Raw genomic sequence first — 17,553 nt, 5'->3', positions numbered from 1 at the left:
CAGGAAGAGGCGGTACTTCTACGTTTTCGTGTTTTATAGTGCTGTGATTGCGCAATCGAATCCATTCAAAACGTGATGACGTACTGACACCCAGAGGAAGACGTAGGCAGTGTCGGTTTCTCTATAGCATCTACTGGCACCTTAAACCGATCCCAGATCAGGGGTAAAAATTTCTGAAATCTGACTCCCTGTCATGAAAAGTGCTGTAGATATAGTTCTGTACCACTCAGAGACAAAATTCCAACGGCTATAGAAACTAAAAAGTGTTTTCTATCCAATAATAACAATAATATGCATATTGTACGATCAAGAATTGAGCACGAGGCAGTTTAATTTGGAGACCAAAAAATGCTAATGCGGAACAGCACCCCCTATAGTTGCAAGAATTAAATACAAAACAAGATTGACAATACAACTTTCAATAACAGTCACGCACCAATAAATTAAATTAAATTTAAAATTTAAAATGTAAAAAGAAGAAGAAAAAAAAACTAGCCTGCTGGCCTTACAGGGTCAAAGGGAACATTTGCCCGAGCTATTTAAGAGGGATATCACACCTGGCACAAATTATTGTCTCGTTCTATTTTTCCTGCTGAGGGGTGCCCTATACCTGCGCCCAGAGGGGAGTAATTCAAAGTCCAGGTACAGGGGGTGACTTGGGTCTAAAATGATTTTGTGAGCCTTACGGAGGGCCCTGACCTTAAAAATCTCATCCAGGCCTGTCTGTTTGACTCCAAGTACCTTGCTTGCTGTGGTAATAATCCTTCTCAGCATGTTTCTCTGACTGACAGTGGCATTGCCAAACCAACAAACAATACAAAAAGTTAAAATACTCTCAATAAAGGATTTGTAAAACAGAGTCAATATAGTACAGTCTATATTAAAAGAACCCAACTTTTTTAGAAAGTACAGTCTCTGTTGGCTCTTTTTGCTCTCCGACACATTCCCTTGCATAATGTCCTTGCTTACCGCATTTGAAACATTTGAATTCAGGGCAGTCTTTTACTATGTGTCCAGGCTGAAAACATAGCCGACAGACCCTGACCTGCTTATCGTGGATCACCCGAAAGTACTCTCCACCCTCCTTTGTCTCAAATTTCGTTGAATACGGCAAAGATTGTACGGTGTCAGTGAACTTCACTTTGCAGTATCGCGTCCCATCCACTATCTCCGTCCCTGGCCAAACTCCTCCTGATATCTGAGACAGCAGCCACACCCCAGCTACGCAGCTTATCCATTATAGCGCTGTCCTCTATATATACCGGAAGGTTCATAAAAGAGACTGAGCTCATTAGCCATCACATCTCTCGCCATGATCCTTGTGTTTTTTATCATGAATCCATCCATTAAAAGTAAAATTCCCCTCATTAAACTTCCCAATATACATTACTACTGACTTCTCCATGTTAACCTTTGCACCTGAGGCTTTTCCATATATTTCAAAACACTCCATCACTCTTTCCTCATCTCTAACTGTTATAGTTGTACTGTCAGCATATTGATGAATCAAACTATACCCTCCTTGTGGAGTCTGTACACAATTTATACATTTAAGGAATGCTGCTAAAGATTCTACTGATATATAGTAAAGCTGATAAAGGGCACCCCTGTCTCCAGATCTCTCAAGAATAAAATAATCAGTTAAAACCCCATTACACTTCACCCTACTTTTTGCCTTCTTATATAATTATTTTATTTCCAAAACCATATTTTTCCATCGCCCTAAACATAAAATCATGTTCCACCCTATCAAAAGCTTTATTTAAATCTATACTTAAAACAATTCCCCCCATCTTGTGTAGGTGCTATAATATAATTTAGAAGAAAAAGAAACGCACACCTATTTAGGCGAGGTGCTGGCTAGCGGAGTAGAAAACTTGAAAATAAAGGAGAGCCGCACAGATGCAAAAAATATTTAATTTACCAACGTTTCGACAGGCAAGCTGTCTTCATCAGGGTACAATCACAGACACTGCGGGATTACTCGTTTTATATAGTGTCAAGACACACAGGTGTCTATAATCTTGGTTAATTTCTCAAATATTAAAATGGCATAGAAAGAGCAGTATACAATAAATACCATACGATCATAGACTCACTTAAGACAACACAAGCCTACAAAACAACCACAATGGCAAAGTCACAACAATCACAAGAATGGCTTCAGATCAAAGTCCACGTTGAGACCGAAGGGAGCAAGGGTCTTTAAGTTAAAGATCCAGGCAGCCTCTCGTTTTAACAATAAATTATCAAGGTCACCCCCTCTCCTAGGGAGGGTGACATGTTCAATGCCAATATAACGCAGAGACGAAATCGAGTGGCCTGCCTCCAAAAAGTAAAAAGCTATACTATTATTTAAAACTTCATAATATTTGCAAGTATTTTAGCTAAAATCTTAGTCTGAATTCAAAAAACGAATTGGACTATAATTCTACAGGTTCAACTTACTCCCCTTATTTTTATATACAATTGTTATCAGCCCTGTCACCATTGAGTCTGAAACACTATTGTTTTCCTCCATATATTGATGAACTTCCAATAAAATAGGTGCTAAAAGACTTCCATATATTTTATAGAATGTATGAAATTCATTCTTCTCCAGGACTCTTATTTAATTGTAAATCCTTAATCGCATCTTTAACTTCATTCACTTTTGTCCTCCACACTCCAAAAATCTCCTTTACACACCCCTCATCCACCTTCCCTTTATTAAATAAATTCTTATTAAAATTCTGCACTGTTTGCAGTATCTCTACATAGTCATTGACAACTTCACCCTTTACATTTTCAATCTCTCTAATATATGTTCCTCTGTTTACTCTTCTCTAAACCAAGAAAAAAGGAAGTGCATTTCTCCCCCTCCAGAACATACTTTGCCTTACTTTTGATAATTGCACACTTACACTTTTGTATATTATAATTAGGTTCACTATAACATTTCCTAATTTCTTATCTTTTCATCCTAAAACTCTTCTTCCTTGCATATCTGATACTAAATACTTTTATTTTTTCCTTAACATTTTCCCACCAATGACACTTTCATATTCTATCAATGCTTTAAGTTGTTTACCATGTTCCACCTCCTGTTCTTCCCATATTTGAACACTGCATGATCACTAAAAGTTGTAAAAACATACCTAATAACTTTCATAAAAGTCCAGGGGCCTGTTGCACAAAACTAGGATAAGGGATTAAGCCAGGATATCTTGGTGATCCTGGCTCAATTGATCCGTAATCCGGTTGCACTAAAGATGGATAGGGGGCAGGAGGATATGTTATGGTATAAATTACCATGGAGATTTATTCTGTGGAGCTAGCCTGCTCCAGACCAGGCTAAATTCCAGGATCTATTTAATCTCATCCCTAATGTCAGTCAGCAGTCACCACAAATGGAAACCAATAGTTATTTCACTGCTCACTATACATTGTTATCACATATAACTAGACCCACTGTTATTATTTAAACGTTTGTGATCATTAATTTCAATGATTTTGGATAAAAAATGATTTTTATATGATGTTGCTATCATTAGATAATTTACAGTTTCCCATAGACTATAAGGCTATATATAAAATGATAGAATATTAGGGCCACAGAGGGGAAAAAAACACAAGTCATAATATTGTAACCAGTTGTTTTAAAGGAGGACAGTTGTTAAAATGACAGATGTGGGGCATTTCGTGAAATTGTACTTCAGTATGGTTTCATAAACAAAGACATGCTGATGTGCCAGAATATTAAGTATCACATTGTCATAAGTATCAAAACTGTAAAAACAATATGTAGCTTTTCTGCAGAAAGAACCAGCCTCATAAATATTTATGACTTTATCCTTTTTCTTCAGTGTGGCCCTAGTACTCTGTCATATAAACAAATACACATTCCATATGAATATAAAAACACAATGTGTAACATTATGTTCTTTATTGAATAAGGACAAAACAAAGCAGGTAAACATCAGCTCCTTTCGAAACTGAAGTCACAGTGCTCTACAAGATGGAAAGCACAGAATCCAAGCATATTATACAAAATGATACATACACATTCAAAGGTCTGTATATAACACACCCTGCATGTCTGCACACTAAAATAAATGCAGGACAAATCCATACACATCAACTGAACAGACAAATGAATGGATGCAGTAGCCTCCCTGCAGCCTTGTATTACACACAGTAACCGCACAAACATCATAAGAGGCCAAATTAGTCAAAAAACGAACCAAAAAAAAACCAAATTCCTGCCACCGCAGGACATATTTAACCAAAATTGAAGCACACATACTAACTAAAATAATTCAACACATATTGGTCCCTCAGCAGCCGACCACTGTCGTCATCAGGAAGATTGCCGGATTGTCCCAGTCCATGGCTGGTGGCACTCTGGGGCCCCTCTCCTTCCTCAGGCAGGCCACATTGTGGAGGACAGCACAAGCCACAGTAATATCACATGCCCTAACAGGGCTGACCCTTAATTTGTGAAGGCAGTGAAAGCGTGCCTTCAGGAGGCCAAAGGTCATTTCAACTCTGGCCCTGGTCCTGGCATGGGCATGGTTGTAGGCCTGCTGTGCTTCCTGGGGGTCTGTGAAAGGTGTCAGGAGAAAAGGCTGGCAGCCATACCCCCTGTCTCCCAGCAACACACCAGAGAATTCACTTGTCAACACAAAATCTCATCTTTACTACCTCATAAACACAGTGATTCTTGACACAGCCATGATGGTTATAAATAGGGGTTGTGTGGCTTACCTTGTGATAGGCACTGATAGATTTCAGAGGCCCGAAAGATTCTGGAGTCATGGACTGAGCCAGGCCATTTTGCCACAACATTGCTGATCACACAGTCAGCATTGCAGACCATTGAAATCATAAGATGAGGAATATTACACCAATCAATGCACATCACTGGCAATGCAGAGTGTTCGTCAATGGACAATATCAAAAAGTTATGTTCCTGAACTAATGCTGTGAAAGGATTTCCTATTCACAAAATCGGCCTCATGGGCACCTGAGGGGGCTTTTATCCTTATGTGTGTGCAGTCCACTGCACCAATGACATTGGGGAAACCTGTCACACAAAGTAATGAGTATCCTACTATGTGTTAACAGTTGTCCTGTAATTTGTAGATCCTCTTACCTGCAATCCTATAGAACTCCTCTTTGATGTCACAGAGTCTTCTGTGGCCAGGGAAGGAGATGAAGACATCTGCTAATGCTTTGATAGCCAGACACACACTCCTTATTGTGCGGCAAATTGTGGCCTTGTTCAGCTGTTCTGCATCCCCACTAGTACAGGAAGGCTCCACTAGCAAAAAAGCGCAAGGCCACACAAACCATTTGCTCCACACTCAGTGCATGGCTCCGTGCAGTGCGGTGCTTAATCCTGGGACCCAGTAGTCTGCATAGATACCTGATGCCATCTGCAGAAAACCTGTATCTTTCATATAGATGGTCATCAGGGAAGGCCAGTGGGTCCAACCGGTCCCTGAAGACCCTTTCTCGCCTGAAGGCTCTCCTCAGCACAAGTGCTTCTTCATCCACCACATCTCGCACGAATGGGCATGCCATTGTCAGAGCAGAAAGGAACACACAATTTTGGGCCTTCATATAGGCTAGTGGCCACACCTGGTGCTGGGGGGGTGGCAAAAGAGGGCGATGCTTATAACGATGACTTGGTTGTACTGATTGCTGGGAAATAAAAAAACCTTAGAAAGATGCCACCGTCCTGTGTGCTCACAATAAGAGCTCATATGTCATGGCTCACTTGACTTTACGAGAATATACCTAATTTTTATTTTGAGCTGTGTCATCTTCTTGGAGCTGGGGGAGAAAGAAAAATAATGATTAATACATTTGTGTTACAGTTAGCATACAGTGTACATTGAAGGCATATTCACCTCCCTCTCAAGTTTTTTTATTTCAAGGTCCAGTTTCCTAATTGTCCTCTTTTTTATTTCGGACTCCAGTGCAAGATTTTCCATCTTTTTCTTCTTGTACTGAATGTCTATGTCTGCCAGTTCTATTTGGCGCCGAGGTGGTTGCCATACAACTTTCTGATAGCTTGTGAGCTCTGTGAACACAATACAATTAGCGCAGCTGGAATTTGGCAGGATGTGGTGTCCTTTTATTAATACGCACTATGTTGCCAGGCTGGTTTTCCCACTGTATAGCATCTGGGTCCTGTAAAATAAATTAGATTTTTTTGATTTTGATGAGGACTCCTCACCATTGTAGAGTAAATAGTACTTTCACAGTCTTAACATGATACCTCATGCCTTCTGGAATCCAGAGAGATGGTCTCCTCCTATCATCGTCTCCATCATGTGCTGTTGCTGCTGCACTGGGCCTTCACCCTATACATTTAATCGGATTCATATTGAGCTAGTAGACAATACATGCCAGGCCTACAGTATGCCTTTGATGGAGTACTCACTGGATCAGCATCGTTGGTGCTTGTGCTGGTGGCTCTAACAGGAACACAGTGCTGCCAGACACTGCAAGGCAATAGGTAAACCAAAGTCAGACAGTCCAAATTGATTCAATATGAATGTGGTTGTATCCCATGTAGAGATGGAAGGACATACCTTGAATGAAGCGGGTGGCATCTTGGGAGGAACCTATGCTCGTCTCTTTCCCCCAGGGATCCCTCTAAGACGGGCCTGCCTTATTTAGCTCAAGGCCATGTCCTCTGCTGGGGTAAGGTCAGCCTTTGGTGACCCACCACCCGTGCTTGTCTGTGGTATTCTTTTTCACTGCTAAAACAGTACAGACAATGTGTGAGCAGGCACCTTCTGGGTACAATATATGCTTGTGCTTTTTAAATATTAGTCAGGGACCATACCATTCTGCAGAATGTTCTTGTATTTGATTTTGACCTGCTGCCATGTCCGTTTTGGCCCGTTCATGTTTAATCTAACACAACACACACCACACACACACACACACACACACACACACACACACACACACACACATTTAATGGAGTCACACTGCAAAAAATTACTTGGTATTTTTGTCTTGTTTTTCAGTAAAAATATCAAAAAATTTATCATAGCTTTATACAGTGTGATGGAGTTACTTTACACAATTTCACTCATATCTGCAGTGCATTTCAATTAAAAATTTAACCGTTTCATAATTACAGTACAACTGCATTTTTGGAGATGTGAATTAAATATTTGAATTGTAATTGTGATGTTTCAGCGGAGCGGTGAGTGTGTAATTGTGCACTACTTACGCATTCAGGCGGTCTGCAATACTTTGCCACGCTTTTTCTCTTTGCTTTATCACTGTGGCGGTGTTGCCTTTCTTCTTAATTATATCTTTTACCTCCTCGTATGCCTCCATGAGGATTTGTGCTTCCGACGGGAAAAGTACGCGGCTCTAGTTGCCATGGTAAATCAGTTAATCTGTGATCGTGTGCGGGGTCTATTTGAGTGAGCCGTGAGCGCGCACCTATCCAGGATTGGTTTCACCTGGCTTAATGAATCCGTGTCTGCTCATCCTGGCTTGGTCTTTGTGCAACCAATTAAGCCTGGACGCACATGTTTTGGCTTCATTGAGCTCAGCTGAGTCATTTATCCCGGATGTCTTAATTCTACTTTTGTGCAACAGGCCCCAGAAGCCTTCTTTAACCAACACCAATTCTATCCCTGTTTGTTTTAAATTCACCTAACACCCACCTGCCTTCGAAAGTTCTCTTTTGTTTGGACTTATCCCTCCAAACATCTATAATTCCTTTTTCTAACATTAACTTCTTTAAAACCTCCCAAGATGAATCACTTCTAAAGGTAGCTCCTCTCGTCATATCAAGTCTGTCCATTTTAAACTTAAAATCCCCAACCACAATACAATTTCCCTCACCTCTATTTTCCTAATCCTATTGTTACGCTCGTTGATGGAAGGATCGGACCAAGGTGCAGCGTGGTAGGCGTACATCTTTCTTTGATGACACCGAAAGAACAGCAAATACCAACGAAAACGCACAGTTCTGTAGGGCTGGAAAGCATCAGTACAAAAAACAAGATCCCACAAACTAAGGTGGAAAAAAGGCTGCCTAAGTATGAGCCCCAATCAGAGACAACGATAGACAGCTGCCTCTGATTGGGAACCATACCCGGCCAACAAAGAAATAGAACACAGATTGCCCACCCTAGTCACACTAACCAAATAGAGAATTTAAAGGATCTCTAAGGTCAGGGTGTGACATGTATAAATAAATCCTTCCGCTCTATTTCATTATTAGGTGCATAAACATTTAGAATTCTAAAAACCATACTCATTAAAAATCTAAAATTAACATCCTCCCATTATCAGCATCTATATGTATTACATTATCCACCACAAAATTGCAACACCACTTGAATTCCCCCTACCATTATTTACAAAAATAAACTCCATATTTTTTTCACTTAATGTAATGTACAGTCATTGTCCCAGTGTGTCTCTTGTAGACACAAAATATAAAAATTCTTCATCTTAACTATACTTTTTCCATTTTTCCATTTTCCTTAAACCATTAACATTTATTGACATAAAATTAACCATTCCAATAAATAAGAGAACATATATTCTCATTGTCCTCTACATGTTTTCTCCCTCTGCCGTCCTTTTTCACATCCGCTGCTTTCCTCTTCCCTTGTTCCATCTTTTCAATATCTTCTGAATCAGAAATAGACTAATTCCATTTCTTCCAACCAACTCATTTTCTTCTGTCCCGTATCTTTTGTACTCCCTGGATCCATTTCAGTCTCTTGTATAGTTGTCAGTAACAAACTCCCCTCCATTTCACTACCTCCCGAGGTACTCACATGGGCTGACCTTCCCCCCATTACCTGTGAGTCACCAGTGCTTCCACTCAGCCCAATCTTTCCCTCTTGAAAGCTCCCTCTTTGTATCTCAGAATCCATACTGCTCCCGATATCATCCGGCCTCTGCTCCATCTTCTTCCTCTCTCCTCCTCTCCACCCTTCACCACGTCCTCTTCATCTGCTCGCGGTGATACAACTGCTTCGCTAAAAAGGTCCTGACTCCCTCCACAGCCAAAACCTCTCCACAATTGCACTCACCCGCTCTCATTCGGCATCCTCTGCAAAATTCCATTTCCTTCCCTCCAATACATTTCCTCACATAATGTCTTTGCTTCCCACACTTAAAGCATTTAAATTCAGGGCAGTCCTTCAAGATGTGTCCAGGCTGAATACATAGCCTACAAACCCTGACCTGCTTATCATGAAATGACACGAAAGTACTCTCCAGTGTCTCAAATTTAGTAGAATACAGCAATGATTGCACAGTGTCAGTGAATTTAACTTTACAATAACACGTACCATCCACTATATCCGTCCCTGGCCAAACTCTCCTCCTGATATCCGAGACTGCAGCTACATCCCAGCTACGTAGCTTGTCTAGTATATATACACAGGAAGATTCATAAGAGACTGAGTTCATTAGTTACCACATCTCTCGCCATAATTCTTGTCCTTTATCATGAAGCCATCCATTATATGCTCCTTCCCTTTTCCATTGCTCATTGTAATCTCGTACTTTCTTTCGCCTTTCATTCTATAACCCACCACCTCTCCACACACCTTAATTGATCGTAATAATTCCATCGTCACCTTATCTTCTCCCGTCAACTCCACTGCCACCGTTATTTCTTTACTCCTTCGTTTCTTCCTTTGATCATTTTCCTTGTCCATTCCGTTTGTCGTTGTCCGTCATTGAAAAATAGAGACCCAAAAACTCTCCCCCAAGCAGCAAAACAAACTAATTCATCAAAAACCAAGATTACACCAAAACCCCAAAAAACACTCTCCTACACAGAGAGGGCGTATTCAGGCTGGTATGGCCGTAAGCGAGGGAACAACTCTTGGTACACCATATAAAGTCAGTCAGTCTGATAAACAGACATTGTATTTTCACCAATTAGATAAGCAGCTTGAACTTTGGGTCACTCAAAAAGTGGAAGAAATTAGCCATCACTTTGTAGCACAGATAGTTGGATGAAATACAAACAAACCTTGCTAACATTTCAAAGCCAGGAAACATTTCAGCCTTGTGGGAAAAAACGGGCAAATCCAATGACTTCTGACAAATACATCAGCAACAGTTTCCCATGCAGTTATCCTACAAGACAGAATACACAAAAGCTCTGAATGTAGAAAACCTATAGAATTGTTCTGTGCTAAGGAGGAGCACATGTAAGGACAATTTCATATTGTAAGCATATGGGGCATGTACGACACGTCATGAGCAGGGGGGGTCAGAGCGGCTTTAACTAGCTCTTGATTGACGTACCAGTGTGGCATAAATACCATGCTGCATTTCGCAAAATGATGTTTCCACAAAATGCCAACAATGTTTTCACCTTTCAATTAAGCGTAACATTGGTCCACAAAGTCTTTCACGCCTGATTTCAAAGATCTCTATAAGCACGGTCAGCTGACTCATCCTCAAGCCTGACGCCAAGCAACGGTTTATCATTAAACAAGACTTGAGGGGAGAGCGCAAATGCAGTCCTCCACTACCAGAAACTAGGCAATCTTTGGAAAATTTGCAGGGGTCAGCACAGCCGGAATGCAATGGCTGAGCCTCGCCCTGAGTGAACCGCCCTCTTGATCACGGTATCTCCCTTGCCAGGTAAGTATGAATTGTACACATCGGTGGAGAGCCAGTGCCAACATTTTCAGCTGATGGTAACCACTTTGTGTTCTGATAATATCACATTGACCTGTGTTAAATGCCATTTAGGAACACACTTGCAGACAGAGCAGTGAAAAAGTAGTTTATTTTGTTTACTAGATTATGTCAGCGAAACACTAGGTTCCCATCATGCAACACTGTAGAAATAATAACCAATGACTTTTTAATATCTTAACCTCCCCCAGTCTCTCCCCTGTGTGCTGCCCTTCTGGCAGCTTTATGGGACTGTTACAGCTGGTGAGCAATCAGCCCTTGATTACTCACCAATCCCCAATTAGTCCTGTCCGAAGAGCCCGTCGAGGCCTGGCACGTCCAGCAGATGGAGCCATCGCCTCAATGTATACTCCGTCTGTCACCAGGCCTACACGAGTCTCCCCCTGATGGCTGACCTGTACGCCACAAAACATTTATTTAAACTTATTTAATCAAAGAGCAGTTGAACAAGAGTTAGCACAAGGGGGATGAAGTTGTTGATGTCTGGCATCATGGGATTGGTGCCCACAGCGAAGTAAAATTCCTAATAACTCAGCAAAAAAAGAAACGTCCCTTTTTCAGGACCCTGTCTTTCAAAGATAAATCGTAAAAATCCAAATAACTTCACAGATCTTCATTGTAAAGGGTTTAAACACTATTTCCCATGCTTTTTCAATGAACAATAAACAATTAATGAACATGCACCTGTGGAACAGTCGTTAAGACACAAACAGCTTACAGACGGAAGGCAATTAAGGTCACAGTTATGAAAACTGATGACACTAAGTTCCTAAAATGATCCTCTCTTCCTAAAATTATCCGCCGCCAATGTTGCAACCCCTATCACTAGTCTGTTCAACCTCTCTTTTGTATCGTCTGAGATTCCTAAAGACTGGAAAGCAGCCGTGGTCATCCCCCTCTTCAAAGCGGGAGACACTCTAGACCCAAATTGTTGCAGACCTATGTCCATCCTGCCCTGCCCTTCTAAAGTCTTCGAAAGCCAAGTGAACAAACAGATCACCGACCATTTCGAATCCCATCGTACCTTCTCCGCTATGCAATCTGGTTTCCGAGCTAGTCAAGGGTGCTCCTCAGTCACGCTCAATGTCCTAAACGATATCACAACCACCATCAATAAAAGACAGTACAGTGCAGCCATATTCATAGACCTGGCCAAGGCTTTTGACTCTGTCAATCACCGTATTCTTATCGGCAGACTCAATAGCCTTGGTTTCTCAAATGACTGCCTTGCCTGGTTCACTAACTACTTCTCAGATAGAGTTCAGTGTGTAAAATTGGAGGGCCTGTTGTCCGGACCTCTGGCAGTCTCTTTGAGGGTGCCACAGGGTTCAATTCTCGGGCAGACTATTTTCTCTGTATATATCAATGATGTTGCTCTTACTGCGGGTGATTCTTTGATCCACCTCTACGCAGACGACACCATTCTGTATACATCTGGCCTTTTTTTGGACACTGTGTTAACAAACTTCCAAACGAGCTTCAATGCCATACAACACTCCTTCCGTGGCCTCCAACTGCTCTTGAATGCTAGTAAAATGAAATGCATGCTCTTCAACCGATTGCTGCCCACACCCGCCTGCCTGACTAGCATCACTACTCTGGATGGTTCTGACTTAGAATATGTGAACAACTATTAATACCTAGGTGTCTGGCTGGACTGTAAACTCCTTCCAGACTCATATTAAGCATCTCCAATCCAAAATGAAATCTAGAATCGGCTTCCTATTTTGCAACAAAGCCTCCTTCACTCATGCTGCCAAACATACCCTCGTAAAACTGACTATCCTTCCGATCCTCGACTTCGGCGATATCATTTAAAAAATAGCCTCCAACACTCTACTCAGCAAATTGGATGCAGTCTATCACAGTGCCATCCCTTTTGTCACCAAAGCCCCATATACTACCCACCACAGCGACCTGAATGCTCTCGTTGGCTGGTCCTCGTAACATATTCGTCGCCAAACCCACTGGGTCCATGTCATCTATAATGCTTTGCTAGGTAAAGCTCCGCCTTATCTCAGCTCATTGGTCACCATAGCAACACTCACCCGTAGCACGCGCTCCAGCAGGTATGTTTCACTGGTCATCCCCAAAGCCAACACCCCCTTTGGCCGCATTTCCTTCCAGTTCTCTGTTGCCAATGACTGGAATGAATTGCCAAAATCACTGAAGTTGGAGACTTATATCTCCCTCACTAACTTTAAGCATCAGCTGTCAGAGCAGCTTACCTATCGCTGCAGCTGTACACAGCCAATCTGTAAATAGACCATCCAACCAACCACCTACCTCATCCCGTATTTGTTTTTCTGCTCTTTTGCAAGTATTTCTACTTGCACATCTTCATCTGCACATTTATCACTCCAGTGCTAATTTCTAAATTGTAATTACTTCGCTACTATGGCCTATTTATTGCCTTACCTCCTTACTTAATTTGCACACACTGTATACAGATTTTTCTATTGTGTTATTGACTGTACAGGTACAGGATGGCAACAACTGCCCGAGTTACACCAGGAACGCACAATCCCTCCATCAGTGCTCAGACTGTCTGCAATAGGCTGAGAGGGGCTGTAGGCCTGTTGTAAGGCTGGTCATCACCGGCAACAACATCGCCTATGGGCACAAACCCAACGTCGCTGGACCAGATGGGACTGGAAAAAAGTGCTCTTCACTGACGAGTTTTTCACCAGGGGTGATGGTCGGATTCGAGGTTTATTCTTGAAAGAATGAGCGTTACATTGAGGCCTGTACTCTGGAGCGGGAACGATTTGGAGGTGGAGGGTCCATCATGGTCTGGGGCATTGTGTCACAGCATCAATGGACTGAGCTTGTTGTCATTGCAGGCAATCTCAATGCTGTGCATTACAGGGAAGACATCCTCCTCCCTCATGTGATACCCTTCCTCTGCAGGCTCATCCTGACATGACCCTCCAGCACGAAAATGCCACCAGCCATACTGCTCGTTCTGTGAGTAATTTCCTGCAAGACAGGAATGTCAGTGTTCTGCCATGGCCAGCCAAGTGCCCGGATCTCAATCCCATTGAGCACGTCTGGGAACTGTTGGATCGGAGGGTGAGGGCTAGGGCCATTTCCCCAGAAATGTCAGGGAACTTGCAGGTGCCTTGGTGGAAGAGTGGGGTAACATCTCACAGCAAGAACTGGCAAATCTGGTGCAGTCCATGAGGAGATGCACTAGAGTACTTATTAATGCAGCTGGTGGCCACACCAGATACTGACTGTTACTTTTTATTTTGAGCCCCCCCACCCCCCCTTTGTTTCAGGGACACATTATTTCCATTCTCTTGTCACATGTCTGTGAGAACTTCAGTTCACGTAGTTTATGTCTCAGTTGTTGATATCTTAGTTATTGTTCATTACAATATTTTCACATGTTAATGTTTGCTGAAAAAACGCAGTTACTTTCTCGCGAATAGCGGCATTGAGGAATAATAGATTTAAAAAAATGAGCTGGCTCACACCCAGGAAACAATGTATTTGATGTGTTGTTGTTGTGCTGACTACCTCGATAGTGAGTAGAACTGCTACACTATCAAAAACATCAAGGGAAATGTCTAGCCAGCACTCCATCTATAAACTGCCCGTACTCTTATTGGTACTTTACCACCATTTCGGCAATCACTGGTTGCCTTCTTCAGGGTCATGTTAAGGGTAATAATGAACAATCTTGCATACTTTCAGGAACATACAATTCTGTCTACTGTTAGTATAAGCTTTTAATGTCCGTCTCTAAATCTATCCCCGTACCCGTGTGCTCAGTTGTAGTGTCATGGCTGTTTGCTCTCTCTCTCATCTTGCCATGAGGTTCTGTTGGTTCATCTTTCCCCACGTGGTTTGGGATCCATGTGATTATCTCTGAATATGTTATGACTTTTTCCAATATTGTAAGATCTCGTTCTCTGTTGTTATTTTATGGGAGGTTTGTGTCTTTTTTAATATGCTTTTATAATATTTTGTTAATCTTCGTATATTGTATTTATATATTAGTACCTCTTCTTTCCTTAATTCAGTCTGTCTCTCAAGGTGGTCGTACTCAGGTTATACGCCAACCTAATCAAACCACCAACCAGCATGCTAAATTGGAGTGTCGTTGATAAGCATCGTGCTGGCTAGCGATAAAACTCCCATTAGACTAGGGTCCCAAACTCCTGATGGAAGAACTCCTAGAGATTAATACCAGAGATATGTAGGGTTCCTCCAGTGGCCATCCCTCTTCACGCTTTACTATTTTTGGTTCATATGGCATGTGCCAGGGTGGAGATTTATACAGAACATGGCGCCAAAGCAATGTTTTCAAATGTTCCATAAAGAACCAGCATGCGTCAAATAACTAAATAATCAAAAGTCATTGTCGACGGGCTGCATAACAAGTCCAGCAACCGTCAGGAAGTAAATGGCAGTCTGCGCATTTTTCATAGCAGGAGAGGGGGCGCGATGGCAGTGAGAGGTATCGATCTGGACCGCCCTTCACTGTTGCCTCCCTCTGTACGAGAGTGACAAACAGACGATTGGAAGAAGCCAGTGGGTCCGGGGTGTTATTAGTGACGAGGTCAGCGGTTCCTAGATTCCGTCTTGGCTAGTAATCATTTGTATTAGACTGTGTATGCTCAGCAGAACGGCAGCGTGGACCTGGGGCACAACCGCAAGAGTCATCACTGCCAGGTACGTGCTGAGCCACATGGTCCTAGGACTCAGGTCCTCTGAGAGAGGAAAAGAGAAGTTAGCAAGAGAGCAATACGTACAATGTCACACAGTGACACCGGACTAAGACAGAGAGAAGTACTCCACGATTAACAGACTGACCCTGAGCACCCAACACATAACTACTTGCAGCTAAATACTGGGAGGCTGAGACAGAGAGGGTGTAGGAGGACGCGTGGTGGCCCCATCCGGAGTTGATCACCCCCCGGACAGGGGCCACAACAGGTAGGATCATATACCCCACCAACTTTGCCAAAGCACCAGCCCCGCACACACCTAGAAGGAGGATATCTTCAACCACCAACGCTTACCATCCCGAGGACAGGCCGCGATATATGCCCACAAAGTTCTCCGCCAGCTGGGCACAAGCGCCATAGGGAGGGCAGCCAACCAGACAGGAACTCACGTCCAGTGACGTCAACCACTCATCAGTGACGACCCCTCCTAGGGACAGGCATGCGAAGGCACCAGGAAAGCACAGTGGACTGCAGCCCTTAGATAGGGTGTAGAGGCAGAGAATCCCAGTGGAGAGAGCGGAACCGCCCAGCAGAGCAGGCAAAGGGGCGTTGTTCGGTTTGCTCGCCGAGCTCCGCTTCAGCCTCACAGCGTCCTGGCCAGACATAACTCATGCTATGACCTACTGAAGAGTTGAGTCTTCAGTAAAGACTTAAAGGTTGAGACCGAGTCTGCGTCTCTCACATGGGTAGGCAGACCATTCCATACAAATGGAGCTCTATAGGAGAAAGCCCTGCCTCCAGCTGTTGTCTCTAGAGTATTACAATGTCTCATGATCATGTGAAATGTCAATTGCTACGGAAATGCCGGGATGTTTTTTTCAATGATGTTAAAGGTAATTATAATGCAACTATGACGGTGATACGATATGGATTACAATTATCATTATGAATATTAAGGCTATACACACTACATGTTACACACATAGACACTCAACCATGCAAATTGGCGAAGTTATTATTTATTTGGACAGCACATGTAATAGTCTTACTCTTATACAGACATCGTACACATCAACCTACTCAGATTTACTACACACATAATGTCTTGTCTCAATGTTCTAACATCTGTGGAATTGGCTCACAGGCAAACAGGCAAAGGAATAAAACAAATATTGCTAGAACCTATTGAACCTTGAATTCTAAATATCAGACATTTGAAAGCCCTAATTTTGACCTCTGATGGCAGTAACTTTACAAACACTAATTATGGTCAATTTAGACTGAGAATAGTATCAAGTTATGGTAAGGGGTGAAATAAGTATAGCCAGTTATAATTGTAACGGTTTAGCAGATTATAAAAAAGGAAGATCAGTCTTTACGTGGCTAAAAGAAAAGGAATATAACATTCACTGTTTACAGGAAACTCACTCTACATCCTTAGATGAAGTTGCGTGGAAAAAGGAATGGAGTGGTGAAATAATTTTCTGTCATGGACAAAGGAACTCAAAAGGTGTGATGATATTAATTAACAAAAATGTCGATCTGAATGTCCAAAGAGTCAGGAATGATTCGCAAGGAAGGTGGATCTTTTTGAATATGAAATTGGACAAAAAAGAGATTTGGCTCATTAATCTATATGGTCCAAACTTCTTCGAAAATATTTATACCAATTTATTGAACTTAGACAACAAATTATCAAATCATTATGGTAGGAGACTTTAACACAGTGTTAACTTCTTGACGCTAGGGGCCAGAATTATATATATATATTTTTATAACGTTCCCAATGTAAACGGACTATTTCTCAGGCCCAGATCGTAGAATATGCATATCATTTACAGATTAGGATAGAAAACACTCCAACATTTCCAAAACTGTCAAAATATTGTCTGTGAGTATAAAAAAACTGATTCTGCAGGCGAAAACCTGAGGAAATCCAACCCGGAAGTGCTTTAAAAAAAAATCCCTGTTCTGTTGCCTGCCCCTCCATTTAAAGGCGTATCAACCAGATTCCTTTTCCAATGGCTTCCTCAGGCTGTGACCAGGCTTTAGACATAGTTTCAGGCTTTTATTTTGAAAATGGAAAAATCCAGGATTTAATAAATCCGTTACTTTATCAAATGCCTTTTCAAAATCCGCTATAAATACCAGGCCTGGCTTTCTTAGATGTTTCATGATATTT

At 42.0% G+C, this 17,553-nt stretch overlaps 2 long non-coding RNA genes and 1 pseudogene across 5 annotated transcripts; all 3 read right to left on the bottom strand.

Annotated features, from left to right (window-relative positions):
* Positions 1-5,646: 5,646 nt before the first annotated feature.
* LOC139027732 (uncharacterized) lies at positions 5,647-6,322 on the bottom strand. Of its 2 annotated transcripts, XR_011479851.1 has the most exons (4): positions 6,266-6,322; positions 5,895-6,177; positions 5,782-5,817; positions 5,647-5,685 (listed from the first exon to the last, which is right to left on the bottom strand). It is a non-coding gene; the product is annotated as an uncharacterized lncRNA (long non-coding RNA). The 2 variants fall into 2 exon arrangements; XR_011479850.1 differs by lacking the exon at positions 5,647-5,685 and having other exon boundaries at positions 5,699-5,817.
* A 414-nt stretch (positions 6,323-6,736) lies between these two features.
* On the bottom strand, positions 6,737-7,634 carry LOC139027698 (uncharacterized). 3 transcript variants are annotated; one of them, XR_011479823.1, is made up of 3 exons: positions 6,941-7,634; positions 6,839-6,909; positions 6,737-6,752 (listed from the first exon to the last, which is right to left on the bottom strand). It is a non-coding gene; the product is annotated as an uncharacterized lncRNA (long non-coding RNA). The 3 variants fall into 3 exon arrangements; XR_011479824.1 differs by having other exon boundaries at positions 6,949-7,634; XR_011479822.1 differs by having other exon boundaries at positions 6,955-7,634.
* Positions 7,635-10,494: 2,860 nt separating this feature from the next.
* LOC111964556 (U1 spliceosomal RNA) lies at positions 10,495-10,646 on the bottom strand (annotated as a pseudogene).
* Between the last annotated feature and the right edge of the window lie 6,907 nt (positions 10,647-17,553).

The sequence above is a fragment of the Salvelinus sp. IW2-2015 genome, linkage group LG5 (assembly GCF_002910315.2).
Source record: "Salvelinus sp. IW2-2015 linkage group LG5, ASM291031v2, whole genome shotgun sequence".
In the NCBI taxonomy this organism is placed as follows: Eukaryota; Metazoa; Chordata; class Actinopteri; order Salmoniformes; family Salmonidae; genus Salvelinus; species Salvelinus sp. IW2-2015.
This window is presented reverse-complemented; position numbering and strand designations above follow the sequence as displayed.